The sequence below is a fragment of the Rousettus aegyptiacus genome, unplaced genomic scaffold (assembly GCF_014176215.1).
Source record: "Rousettus aegyptiacus isolate mRouAeg1 unplaced genomic scaffold, mRouAeg1.p scaffold_m13_p_16, whole genome shotgun sequence".
NCBI lineage: Eukaryota > Metazoa > Chordata > Mammalia > Chiroptera > Pteropodidae > Rousettus > Rousettus aegyptiacus.
In genome coordinates, this window is record NW_023416291.1 from 53,375,321 (window position 1) to 53,387,315 (window position 11,995).

Consider the following 11,995-nt stretch of genomic DNA (forward strand, 5'->3'; position numbering starts at 1 on the left):
AACCTGAAGTCTGCATCATAACAAGTTACCCAGGGGTTTATAGACAGTGTGTCCACCTCAATAGCATGTTCTCTGCTGTGCAAGGGAAGCACATCTCAGGGACTGGAGAGGGGACATGGAGAGAGGACATGGTCTGTAATGATACCTGTACCACCTTTGCAGAGGGAAGCTTGTACCCGAGCAGTTCCAACCATTGTCAGATGGACTTTACTCTCCAGTGTTATCGATCCACCAAGGAATAAGACCGTTGTTCATGGAGACACCAACACTCATGAGGCTCCCCATGGCTGCACCGAGCGGTCACAGCACGGGAGATGTGGGTCACAACCCCACGATTCCACCAGTGGCGGAGGAGAGTCCGTCCTCGACCTTTTCCACAGGAGTCTTGCCTTTTCATATCAGAACCAAGAAACTCATGCATAGTCTCAAAGCTTTGTTTGCATAGTTAACACTTCCTTGTGCGCAGAGGGTTTTCCTTGTGGACATACAGTTCGTGGGCCTCCTGTACTCCTCGGAAGTTGACTCTGGAGTTTTGGAGGGATGTCCCCCGAGTGCTTGTTGGGAGTATGAGCCTGCCCCTGTCCTGGGTGCCTTGAGGGGCTGGCAGACGTTTGGATTGGCCAAGGGGGCACGGGAAGGCTCAGAAACATAGCTCATTATACCGAGGTGCTAGAGAGTCACTGCATGCCAAGATGGGGTGACACCGTGGCAGAAGGGCCAAGGGAGGGATTAGTGAACAGAAAGCATGAGGTCATTTCTGAAGGGGGGTGTGGCCTCATCCAGAGCTTTAGTGTGATCTGTGCAAGCTGAGAGTCTCCGAAGGTCAGACTTAGGAAAGGCGCCTTGGGTTTGACTGCTCTTGAAAGCATGAAGGGTTTGGAGGGTTTGCGCGGGCTGGAGCTGAGTGAAGGGTACTACACGGTAATAGGGGTGATGCTGGAATAGCGCCAAGGCGGTGGGCGCAACCGAGCAAGTGGGGAGCCAGGAGGGAATTTTATCGAGGAAGAAAAGAGTAACATTTCTTTTGAAGTTAAAATTGTTTATGTAGAAGCTCACAACTATGGATGACCATAGAATAATACGATTAATAGCTTTTCAGGATTATCATTTAGTAGAAATGGTCAAAGTGAAAACTTCTCCTTAAACTTCATAACCTTTCACATTAAAAAATTACCTAGGGATGCGTGTTTTATCAGGAGCTTCCGCCCAGCTCCAGGACTTGGAATGGGCTTCAGTCCACTCCTCGAAAACATGCAATTTCACGTACTGGAAAGAAACCATATGAATGTGAACGGCGTGGCAAAGCCTCTGGGCAACGAGATCACCTTCAGTCACATGTGAAAACACTTGGGAGAAACCCTGTGAGCGTGAGCATTGCGGGAGAGCAGTCACACGGTGAGACTGCCTTCGGTCACATGCGAGAGTACGCACTGAAATCCTGCGAATGTCAGCACTGAGGGAAAGCCTTCGCGTTCTCCACATCTCTGCAAGATCATTTGATGGTGCAATTCTGAATACAAGGCCTGTGGAAGAGTCTTTTCTCATTTAAAATCTTATGTTCAATGTGAGCAATTGCACTGGAGAAAAACCTTATAAGTGGAAAGAAAGCGAGCTACCCGTCAGCATTTCACTTATTTTTATACATGGAAATTCAGCAGGACAGAAATCTAATGTTACAAATGAAATTCGCCTCTGTAAGGGCCTCACCGTTAATAAGGGCTCCCTGTATTTCTAGTTCGTATTGCTGATCTAAACTATGTCTATCCTTCGTGTTTGCTTTCATCTCTACTACATTTATTATATTTAAGAAACTGTCCAGTTTGTAAAACTTCCCTCACGAATCTCCCCAAAGATGAACACTTCTGCAGGAACACTTTTTTTTTTCTAAGCCTCAGAGTAAAACAACTGTCTGCAAAAGAGGAAAATCAGAAATGATGGTGGTTCAAGGTCTGATGACAGGTCATTATAATGCAATTGAGATGGAAATTTTTTACTTCTGTAACATCCATTTTAGAATTACAACTGGTACCAGGACATAACACATTTTTTGTTGTCTAGGTTGATTACAAGAGAGGGAATGACAGACCCCTTACCATTTCTCCTAAGAGTAGACCAAGAAACAAGCTGATAACATTTTGGTTTTTTAAAATGGTGATGTGCTTGTCTCTCTGACTCCTTCTGGTTGCCACCTGCTCCCTCTGTCACTCGGTCTTTGGCTGATAGCGCTGCTGGGTGTCCCTCACAGCTGGGCTGATCAGGAAGTAATCCCGCTGCGGAAAGAGCCCCTCTCAACTCCTCCCAGAGGTAAAAGGAGCCTGAAGTCTGTACTTTGTCAGAAGGATCCGAGATTCCATTGGTTTCGTAGCTCGGTCAGTACTTTCTGGATCCATGACCTTTCCCGATCCCCAAGTCTGACCTTTGACATGGCCTGTCCCGTGACAGGCGCACGGCCTCTGGCTGGAAAACAATTTGGGATTCTTGCCCGAGAGGCGATGCTCGTGGCCAGCGAGTCCCAGCTGGGATTCCCTCTGCGAATCCTGAACAGCAGCTAGGGCTGGGTTGCATCAGGGACTAGGGAGGGTCATTATCCAGCAGGTGGTGACTTCCCTGGGTACATGGCTCATTTAGAATAAGGACACATCCTTGGACTTCGCTCCACTGTTGGGGGAGTCTGCGTGCACAGTGGGATCCCCTCCCGGATGTCTGGTGTCCTCTCCCTGGAACAGTGTCGTCAGCATGTCACAGACGCTGTCTGAGGTGAGAACGGTGGGACTATCCTGACCTGTTTGTGCTTCTGTGTCTTTGTGATCAGCTGGGCTCCATGTGGAAGTTGGGTCTGTGACATGGGGTGGAAGACCAGCGACTCCCTTCCCTCCATGTGGGCTTTTCCTACAGGCTGGGCCCCTGTGTCCTGCCTCTGTCGGGGGGCCCTGTGTGGGACAGGGATGGTTGTGGGACTTATACCTGATTCGTCAGCTGGTTTATCAGTGTTCATTCTTTTTGCATTTGACTGTGCACTTTGTAACTGGCCTTGTGGCTCTGAGGCTATGTTAAGAGTGTCATCAATGTCTATATACATGTGCCGTCAATGTGAGGTGGGTTTCCACTTCAGGATGGTATTGTTAAAGGTAATTGAAAGCCAAGAGCTTGTAACGATTGTGTTTTTTAAAATTATCGGAATGAGAATTCACGTGGTTGGGAAATATTTGACGTTAAAGCTGGTTTGAGCAGGGTTTGGTTGAATGTGATGCAGGACAGGGAACTTTTTCCGAGTGCAGGAATCAAGCCCTGACCTGAGAGAGAAAATGGTCTTTGCCTGAGCATGAGGAAGAATCAGACATACACCAAAGTTAGAGTCAGAAGGAAAGTTTCTTAGAGAAGGGGGAAAGCTCAGACAGGAGAAAGCAAAGACAAAAAGCCAAGACAAGAAAAAAGGCCTGGAGTTCTGGGGAACCTAGTTTACGTCTATGTCATACTTTAGTTCTTGTGAGTTAGAGTTTAAAGACTTTTTACCCACTTTCCTTTGCTACGGGCATACAGCGAAGAATGATAAGACTAAGTAGCATGAAAAACCTGCTGGCAGCTCCCAGCCTTGGATCTCTAGGTCCCTCAGAGTTTTAGCCGTAGAGAATAAACTATTTTATTTTATGTAGGACGCCACTGGAAGACTCTTTTCTTGTTTTCCCTTCACAGTGTGGGGAATTGGGTTGTTAGCAATCGCAGCAGAAGTCTTCCTTTGTCCTGCAGGTTTATCTGTGGTCTGGCCTCTGGGCTGATCAGCATATCGCAGTCTTCAAATACGGCTTAATTTTTACATTTTAGTTCTCTTACTCCCTTCCTACGTGAAATAAACATGTCATTTTGGGTTATCAACATTGAACATTGTATTTTTGTTTTCCTTGGCTTCGCAACACTGGGATCGTGTTATCTCTGTCACAAATTTGTCAGCAAAACAAAAATAGCTTACTATAATTGACATTAAAATGTTACTATTAAGAACTAATGAATTAAATATATTTATAATAAGAGATTCTTGATAAAGTTTTTCAATAAGAATTACATTAATGATATATAGGCTTACACAGTTTTCCAAAATCTGTCGTTAACTTGAAACATTAGAGAGTTACTAAGATAAATGATAAAAATTATTAAATAACTAGGTATTTTGAACTAATAGGAAGTACTGAAACATTAATTGCTAGGTAAGTCTAAGTTTACCTGCTTCGTCATCTTATTACAGAGAAACTGAAAGGTAAATTTGAATCCGGTAATGAACATATCTTTTACTTTATTAAAAATATGTTTCTTAAAAGAAATTGTGAATATATTTGCCCATTAAAGATCCCATGTTTTTAGAAAATATAAAATGTATTTATAAACTTGCCAATTTAAATGATGGTAATGGCTTACTTTTTAGTTGTCAGTAGAAATTGAGGTTCCTAAGAGTTAAAATTTTAATTGCCATTGAAAGGAATTATGTTTTTGGTAATAGAAGGTATAAGGTCTAGAGATACATTTTTGAGAAAAGTTAAAGGAAAATGGTTTGTCCTAATGGTTACTTCTGAATGAGTGAAAACACTGAAACTAAAAGGTACTAGAGAAGTTCTACAAGGTTTGTAAAGGGAGATGGAGAGGGAATTTTACATGTGGTTAAGCCGAATAAAATCAGAATGAAGTTAGAAAGTAAATTTAAATGTCAAAAGTAAGCTGATACAGAATAAGGTTCGGCTGTTTTCTTCTCTGTTAAGAAGACAAATATTTTTCTCTCTATATTTGACTCCAGATAACATATTATGATATCAGTTCTTCCTAGAAAGCAAAGATTCCTTTTAATTAAAATAGTCTGTATCTTAATCAGTTCCTGATTACTTAAAAAAAACCAATTATTTCAACCCTAAGAACTAAAGTTATACTACTAATAAACACCTATTTTTTTCTTTGATATTTTTTGTTATTTCAAATGGATAATTTAATAGTTTCATAATGTTATATGATCTTTTTGCTCAAGTATGTTTGACAACTTTCCCAGGGTTTATATTTTAAAAGAAAACTTTTTCTTGACCTGGAAATGGCTTGGGGTTGCTCCCTTGGACCCCTGGAGTACCTCAAAGATTTGTTCTCTGTCTTCCTATTAAGAATTTTTCAAACTAATTAGGCCTCTTTGATATACTAAAATTAATTGGGAAGCTTTGTCAGATACAACAATAATGGTGTGTTGTATGCATATACTATTATTGAAATGGTTGTTCTTGAGATATAAACGTCTCCAAGAATTTACAGTTTTGATATAATATATGGGCAATTCTAATTGTTTTCTTAAAACATTATGTGTTACAGAAAAGGAAGTTCCTCTGTCAGCTGCATTATAAGGAGATCTATTACTGCGTGATTTAAAGCTTTTTTAAAGTTATTTACAGACAGCCATTGTTTTACTCTGATGCTTTTGCAAATATGTTTCACCATCAAAAGTAGCCATCAAAAGGAGGGGGCTGACTTATTGTACATTATAACTTTCTGAGAATAAGTTTTTAGGTCATACTTTTAAACTGGATGGAGATTTAGAGAATTCTTAGAAACAATTGGATTCATGAAATCCTGGCACATGATCCAGATAAAGAAGAATAAATGGGATAGGACTGAATGAACTGAGAATGCTTATATATATAATATTCTGTTATATTATCGATTTCTAAAAATCTTTGTCCAAATATGAGGAAGTCTCTTTTTCCGAGAAGAATTTGGTAAATCGTACCTTTCGTAAGCAGTGGCGAAATGTTTTTATTTCCCCCCTACCTGATCCCTCTATAATTTAGAAACTCTTAATGAGTAAGTATTGCTACTTTCATGGCAACTTGATTGCCTGCGTAACTTCAATAAGATTCTGTCCTCTTTATGGGAGGACACAGTTGGAAACTAGTTTTATTACCAAGGCTTTGGCTGGAATATCATGTTTGGGAGAGCCGCGCCCAGACATGGATGCGACCAGAAAGCTTGAAAGAATTACAGTTTACTTAGGATGCCAATAAAAGTCCCTTGGGAAACCAGCGTGTTTTTTTGTTTTTGGAGCAAAGGTTGCATTCCCGGTAGATGGCAAAGGAACAACCTCAAGACATTTTGGGGACCTTTGGAACCTGAGGAGTCCACCCATATCTATAGGCATTGCAGGCAAAGTCTGATGGCATGTATGCGGCTTGGCTTCTGAGCATTGAAGGGCTAATTCAAGTTCAGTTAGGAGATTCAGTATGAAAATTCCAGCAAAGCAGATTTGTATGAGCCAGTATAATCACTTACTATTTATATTGTATGTACACAAGAAATCGGACCAAATTCATTGAAACAAGATTTGTGCAGTAAATTACTCTTAATTTGGCTATCATTGATAAAAATGAGAGTGATTTTAAAGAGGGAAGTTATGCTTCTGTACAAACTATAATACATACTTGCGGATATTAGATTTTAGTTTAGTTGTCTAAAATTTCGTTTTCATCTGTGTACTGGACTGGACCATGAGTTTTTTGAGATTCTTAAACCCTCTAAAGTAATTCTTTTTCTCCCATTCTTTGAGTTGGCGTTATTGAGAATGTAAACTTTTTCCAAGCCTTGCAATTGCAAGCAGCTGCCGGACAACATGTCATAAACATCAGAAATTGCCACGACAGCTCATGCTTGAACGACCTCTGTGACTGATGTTGCGTAATCCACACAGAATTGACAAGAACGTCTGATGACATCATCAGAGATATTTAAATAGCGGAGTGAGGGAAATTACCAATGGTCACCACCGACCTTCATTCCGGCAAAAGCAAAGCTTTGAGGCTTCGTTAAAAAATCTCCACTGACAGCCTGACAGACTCAGAAACTGGTTTGTAATTTGCTCTGATCCTTAACCTTCGTCGTTGTTCAGTGTTCCGAGACATACCTAAGTGCCAGGTTGCTTGCCTAAAATCGTAGGCCTCACCTGGGGAGCCCGTTGCATCACCGCCTTCTGTGATGAGACCCAGCAGATTAATTGAATGAACTTGTTTTCAGGACTGAATGGTGGGATTGATAGATTATGGAGACATGTACCAACTTACCTTCTGGAACACTGTTATTTAAGGTTCCAAAGGGCGGACTGAAGGGAACCAAAGTTCTACCACCCGGAAGCTCCCTTTTTGGGATTTTGATTTTAAGCTGCATATTCAGAAATGAGACTCGGGAAGAACATTGGAGGTGGAGAGGATGAGAGGATGAGGTGGAGGGTTAGAGAAGTACAAAATAGTACTTGATAGGTGGTCACGAGGGTGGGGAGCTCATCGTTGGGAATGCAGTCAGCATTAATATGCTGGCCAGGTGGACGGCCAGGGGAGGGAGGGAGCGAGTGGGGGGGTTGTTGTATGAACTATATAGATGTCTAACCAGTGGACTGTATACTTGAAATTAATTAAAGTAAATAAATTTTTTAAAAACCAGAGGTGAAGTGTGACATTGTGATTTATGAGGAATATATGTCTTTCATCATTCAGATAACCAAAACGTAGTCCTCAGATAGATTTGGGCTTAGTCAGCAGCTCTGTTTCACAGCTCTGAAACCTGTGGGATTTCCTATAGTGACAATACAGAAGGTATACCTGTCATGTTAATGGTGACTTGGAAAGCATCTGAGGATGGAGCCTGGGGAGTCAACATGTGCTTGTAGGTTTGGGGTTTTTCTTTTAGCTTCTGACCTTCAGGGAGGAAAGTGTGGGCCAAGCTTAGTTAAATTACCAGTGACCAATGATGTGACCAGACATGACAAAGTTAAACCCAGAGAGTGGGTCTGGACAGTCAGGGGTTGGTGAGCAGGAGCAAATGTGGGGAGAGGGGTGCACAGGGGAGGGTTCGTTGCTCCACGACCTTTCCCAGAGGAAACGGGTTAACAAAGTTTTTAAAACTATAACTCACAGGTTCTACAGAATGAGGGAAAACTGAATTTCCTGAATACTCAGCCCCCTGCTCACTGTCTTTCCAAGTGTCTCTTGGTCCCACTCACTCTCTGCTTGTGAGAGGAGACCATATTTTTCTAATAAACTTTTGACTCTAACTTTGAAGAGTGTGTGTTGAATCCTTTCTACATTCTCAGCCAAAGGACCCTGTCCTCTTGGTACAGGGCTTGGTCTCCCCGTCCCTTGGGGAAATTTGCCCTGTCCTGCATCAAGTCCATGCGGCAGGCCAGCGCGTCATGACTCCAGGTGTCCACCCGTGCCATCGCCGTCCTCTCACCTCTGCTGTCCTTGCTCCCCCCCTCACTCTGTTCCAGGGACACTGCCCTCTGGCCAAGCTCCAAGTATCCAAGGGTCCCTCCTTCCTTGGGAAGTGCATTAGTTTGCTCAGGCCGCTGTGACAAAGTGCCACAGACGGGGTGGCCGAAACAACATACGCTCTCTCATAGGTCAGGAGGCTGGACGTCTGAAATCACGGGGTCCGCATGTGTTGCAGGAAGCGACACCCAACAGAGGAAATTTGGATGCTCAGAAACCTTTGTTAGAGGAAGGAGAGTTTATTGGGCTGGAGGAAGGCTCGAAAGCACGAACTCGTTCCGGTTAGGTTTCTCACAGCTCCTGTACCCGTCCTCCCTGGCAGCGTCCACGCGGAGAGCACGCGATTCCTTTGTCTGAGGGTCTGAGTGCACTTCCTGACCAAGGATGGGAGGCGGAGCTTCTGGTGGAGGCTGCAAGGGGGAAGGAATTGCTGGACCACCAGTCCTATCCATTTACAGCTGGTTAGGTGTGGCAATAGGTCCAGAAGGCCATTTAAAAATCTATAGGGTGTGGTTAATCTACAACCAACTGAGTCGGTTATTTGTGGAAGCCCTTTCCTTTGCATTTTTCAGACACCTCCTCTCTTACATGGGGTGGTTCTGTAAGGTAGCTAGTCAGACGAGAGCGACAGGGGAACAAAGGATTTGGGGCCCCACTCCGTAACCATAGAAACTTCCCTTGGAGATCTTCCTTAAGGACCTTTCAGAAATATCTCCCTTTTAGGGTTATAAATTACCCCAAATCCCAAAGCTCACAGGCCATAAACGCCGCTGGCCTAAACCAGCTACAAACGCATGCGCTGAAAGTACTGCCCCTAACAAGCGGGGGACACACAATGTCCTACCGTTAAATTGTACACCTGAAACTTACTGGGTTTCTTTAAACAATCTCACCATAATAATAAAGTAAAACAGAAAGAAAGTACTGCCCCTACCTTCAGCCTCATTATAGCATCACAATCTCATGACTATGCCTGGAAGGTCATGAGTCTAATTATAACAGACTGAATTCTGGGTAAGCACATGCACGTGAGGCAGAGTGATGCAGCCGCCAAGCATCGATCAAGTCAGCCTCACCTACCAGTCACCTAGCGATGGCTGTAGGACCACCTTATCATGGTCCCCGAATGTAACGCGGACCTCTCCCCCGAGGTTACAGCTCTCCATCTTCCCAGACTGTAACCCGTACCGCCTCCTTAGGAGAACGTGACCTCATTTCCATGTGGCTAGCCGGTTTTAGGCTTGACCCGTCTTCTACCTCATAATGTGCTTTTAATAAACAAATATTTCTCAGATTCACTGAGTCGAAATTCATTTCTTCGGCAGCGAAAAGGACCTAGAGGTGTGTGAGTTACCAGAAATCCAGTCGCTCCGCCGGTAACAGTCCCACCTGGAGGCCGAGGGAGGCTCTGACCCAGGCCTCTCTCCCAGCGCCTGGAGGGGGCCAGCCATTGATTGTATTTCTCGGCTTTTGGAAAGGTCACAGCGGCTTCTGCCTCTGCCTGCACACGGCGCCCACGTCTGTCTTCCGTGCAGGTCTCTGGGTCCAAATGTCTCCCTTTTTATAAGAACGCCCATCACCGGATTGGGGCCAATCCAGGAGGACCTCGTCTTGACGGCATCTGCAAAGTCTATTTCCAAACGAGGTCAGATTCTGGGGTCCCAGGTAGATGCAAAATTTGGGGGGACACTACTGAGCCCCGTATGTACACGTGCATGTGCTCGATTATATTCAGCAGTCACTTCGGGGTCAGCCTCCAGCGGTATCTGACACGGTTCCTTTCCGGCTTTGGCTCGCTCGTCCCCGGACTCACGCATGCGCGCTGTTTTTGTCTCCCTCTCATCCGGGCAAAGTGCCGCACGTTTCTGTGCCGTGGTCAAGGGTCAAGGAAGCCGACACGGAGATGTGGCTGCTCAGCGTAAGTGCTGCGTGGCCTCCATTTCCCAGAATCTCTGTCACTGGGGCTCAGGTTAGAATTGGGCAGTGGCCTCACTGCGTGGTGAAGAAGCCACTACCCTCAGGTTTGGGGCCACCATACCGACACACGCTCCACTGCACTGGGCTTCCTGGGCGGCAGCTGCGGCTTGTGCTCTGCTTGGCAACCCGGTCGGGCAGGTATGTGCCCCGAGATAGTCAGAATTCCAGGGGTGCAGCCACCTCGACATCGAAGGATCCGGCTGGGAGTGCAATCCCCAGAGAAGGACATCTCCCCGTGCGAGGCTGAACACTCATCTTTCCAGCCTCAGCTTCCCGCGGTTCCCGTGGCCTCTGGTTACAGTCTGAGCACTGGACGGGAGTGTCTGTTTACAGTGGGCTCCGTCCTGTGCTTGGCGCAAACATCAGCCCCTCTGCCAGCTCCGTGGGCAGTTGCTTCTCTCTAGTTAGTGGGGACCGCCAAGGGGTGTCTGGCATCCTCAGGGAGGGGATTGCTTTCGCCCTGAACACTGCACAGAGCGCCAGTGGGACGTGTCCAGCACTCTCCGTCTCTCTCAAATTACTAATTTGGACCCTGGCACTTGGCCCTTAGCCACCACCTTTCACAATGCTGGGTAAGGGTGTTCATTTTCTGCAAAGCAGACAATACACAATGCATTACCAATTGCTAACGAGGGGCAGAAACCCTCCGTGATGACAAACATGGGTGAAAAGCTTAAAATATGGATGGATTCATGTGGCTAAGCCGAAATTATGGGCAGTGAAGCACCAGAGCCCCCCTCTGTTGGGAACAAATGAATCACGCAAAGCGACTTCATCCTTACTGTACCCAGCCGATGGGATGGCTCTCCTCAGACCTGTACGTTCACACTTTAAAGGACAGTGACCGGTTTGGCTCTGATTGGCTGTGTTGCCCAAGTATTTATTGGGTGTCTCCATGTGGGACACAGTGGCTAGGTGACGAGAACTTACTACAAAGGCTGCATCCTGGCTGGATAGGTTGACACGCTGGGGTGGTGTTGGCAGAAGAAAGAATAGGGCTCCCGCTGCAGTTGCAAAGCTTCCTCCCCTAAAACCTGGGTGGACTCGTTCTGCATTTCAATGGTGTGATCATGGAATTAATTTTACTGGCCCTGCAACTGGAACAGAGAATTTATTTTGCAAACAGAAGCGTACACTAAATTCACACAGCATATTCTTAACGTGAAAGTCCGTGCTGAGGGCCGGAGTGGCCTTAATGAGCAGAGCTGTCCTGCAGGACGGAATGGGCCTTCCCCGCCCCAGCCCTCATCCCGGAGGCCTGTGTGTGACACGAGAGAGTTCTGCCCACGTTCTTCCTTGTTCGCTCATAGAAAAACTCAAGTAAATACCTAAGCGACCCAACCCCAAGCCTGAACGACCTGTTAGAACAGCGGATGGGCCGGGGTGGGGGGGGGGGCGGATGGGGGAGGGGGATCCTGTCGCTGGCACCGGCATTGTTTCTTTGAACTTGCCCGCTGGCGTGTGCGAGCCTGTGCTGCGTGGACCGTGTCTGCGCCAGGGTCGGCTGGCAACCATCCAGGCCAGCTCCGCGCCGCCGAAGCGCCCGGCTGACCACCCGGGCACCTCGTGCAAGGCTCGCGAGAGCCTGAGGGCCGGTCCCCAGGGGTGCGGCGTGGGGGGAGAGCCGCTGCGTGGGGTGACCGCTGCCCCCCGGGAGCTGGACGCCGGCCCGAGGGGATCGGCCCCGCGGCGGCCTCCGCCGTCTCACCCGGTCCCCTTGGGCCGCCACGTCGGCCTCA

At 46.1% G+C, this 11,995-nt stretch overlaps 1 long non-coding RNA gene across 1 annotated transcript; it reads right to left on the minus strand.

Annotated features, from left to right (window-relative positions):
- Positions 1-8,498: 8,498 nt before the first annotated feature.
- LOC118612481 lies at positions 8,499-11,623 on the minus strand. Its single transcript, XR_004954995.1, has 2 exons — positions 11,187-11,623; positions 8,499-10,845 (listed from the first exon to the last, which is right to left on the minus strand). It is a non-coding gene; the product is annotated as an uncharacterized LOC118612481 (long non-coding RNA).
- Between the last annotated feature and the right edge of the window lie 372 nt (positions 11,624-11,995).